A 2,307-nucleotide genomic window follows, 5' to 3' on the forward strand; every position below is an offset into this window, starting at 1 on the left:
TCCTGTTCTTTCTCCAGGTGGGCAGAGATCACCACCGGGTATGTCTCATCTTGACCTAAATAGGCATATTTCAAATCAGAGGGCAAAGGTTTTAGGTCAAGCTTCGGCGGCTTGAGGTTAGACGGTAGAGGCACTACATCGGTTTGTGGCAATTCTTCAAATTGTGGCCTCTACAGGTTAACTTCAAGTACCGGTGCAGTATCAAGTAAGGCATACGTCTCCCTAATCATGTCATCATCAAAATCATGGGAGTGGGCCAGGCACGTCTCCAGATGGTCGGAGGATAAGGTCAGCGGTGTCGTATCTTCCACGAAAGAGTCAATCATGTTAATATCGTGGAAATCGTCATCATCCTCTGAGTTGCTGCCGTTATTGAAAAAAATGTTTGACTTCAATGTCAAATTTCCAAAAGACATAGTCATGACACCATTCTTGCAATTGATAATTACATTTGACGTGGCAAGGAATGGGCGACCAAGAATAACGGGAATCTGAGTGCTCATGTTATTAATGGGTTCGGTGTCCAGGATGATAAAATCTACAGGGTAGTAAAATCTATCGACCCGGATTAACACATCCTCAATTATCCCTCTTGGTACACAAACAGAGCGATCAGTAAGTTGTAGTGTGGTTAGGGTAGGTTTTAATTCACCCAAACCTAACTGTTTGTATACCGAGTAGGGAATCAGATTGACGCTCGCTACAAAGTCAAGAAGTGCGTGATCAATTCGATGGTTCCCGATTACACATGATATGGTTGGGCTACCGGGATCCTTGAATTTCTGCGGCACGTCTTGCTTCAGGATGACACTCACTTTCTCAGTCAAGAAGATTTTTTTTTGAATAATTTTTCATCTTTTGGTCGTGCATAAGTCTTTCAGAAATTTGGCATATGAAGGAATCTGTTTCATGACATCAAGTAGAGGAATGTTGACTTTCACTTGTTTCAACACCTCTAGCATATCCTGAGAGTTAGAAAGAGGTTTTGGTGACACCAACCATTGGGGGAACGGAGCAACTGGCTTCTCTAGAAGTTCCGGTTCTAATTTTTGTGGGGCATCACTAGATCCATCATTTTTGTCCTCTTCTGGTTCTTGAGGCTTTTCGGGCCTAACCGGAAGAGTTTTATCAATGATCTTTCCACTCCTAAGAGTGGTGATGGATTTAGCGTGCCCCATCTAATTTGAAGAGCTGGGATCATTAATCTCGTACTGCGGTTTAGGATTGGGGAGAGGTTGTGCAGGAAGCATCCCCTTTTCTATAACCGTCATACGAGAATCTATCTTTTGCATAAAATCTGTGATTCCCTGCATTGCCTGAGCCAGCTCTTATATGGAATTCTGAACTGGTTCCTCTTGAGGTTTCACTTGATTTGGATTTTGATTGAAGAAACCTGGAGGAGTAGCCATTTGTCCATTCCTCCAACTAAAGTTTGGATGATTTTTCCAACCAGGATTGTACGTATTGGAGTTAGGTCCAGTAAAAGGTCTTTGATAGTTGTTTACGGCATTGGCTTGTTCATTCAACACTCCTCGAAAGGCGAGTATTGTAGGATAATTTTCAGTTGTATGAATGTTGCAATCACAGATGCCGCAAACAATTTCATTAACCTTATCCTTCTTTCCTTCCATGGCCTTAACTTTCCTTATGAGCATAGTCACTTTACACTTGAGATCATCCTCTTCTTTCAAGAGATATAATCCACCTTTCTCCTTTAATTGAGGCGGCCTAGACGTGGTGTTCGACTTTGGGTAATAGTCCCAAGATTGTGTTTTTTCAGCTAGACTGTCGAGGTAGTCCCATACCTCGTCAACATCTTTATTAATGAACTCTCCATTACACATTGTCTCGACCATTTGGTGCATGGAAGATGTCAGTCCATCATAGAAAAAATTTGTAATGCGCCACGTTTCAAATCCGTGTTGTGGGCATGAACTGACCAAATCTTTGAACCTTTTCCAACATTGGAAGAATGTTTCATCTTCCTTTTGGGCAAAGTTCATGATTGCTTTTCTGAGGGTAATTGTTTTATGATGTGGGAAGAATTTTTTTATGAATTCCCTCTGCATGTCGTTCCATGTGCCAATGGATCTAGGACGCAGTGAATATAACCACGTCTTAGCTTTCTCTTTTAAGGAAAAAGGAAAGAGTTTCAGCCTAATTGTATCCTCAGATACATTAGGAAAACATAATGTAGCTATAATCTCATCGAACTCTTTCAAATGTAAATATGGACTCTCTGATTCAAGTCCATGGAATTTGGGAAGGAGTTGGATAACTCCTGGCTTGATGTCCATTTGTCCTGTG

The 2,307-nt window shown here is 41.5% G+C and overlaps 1 non-coding gene across 1 annotated transcript; it reads left to right on the top strand.

Moving 5' to 3' along the window:
• Positions 1-1,914: 1,914 nt before the first annotated feature.
• LOC131252272 (small nucleolar RNA R71) lies at positions 1,915-2,021 on the top strand. Its single transcript, XR_009174305.1, has one exon. It is a non-coding gene; the product is annotated as a small nucleolar RNA R71 (small nucleolar RNA).
• Positions 2,022-2,307: the final 286 nt, after the last annotated feature.

The sequence above is a fragment of the Magnolia sinica genome, chromosome 7, assembly GCF_029962835.1.
Source record: "Magnolia sinica isolate HGM2019 chromosome 7, MsV1, whole genome shotgun sequence".
NCBI lineage: Eukaryota > Viridiplantae > Streptophyta > Magnoliopsida > Magnoliales > Magnoliaceae > Magnolia > Magnolia sinica.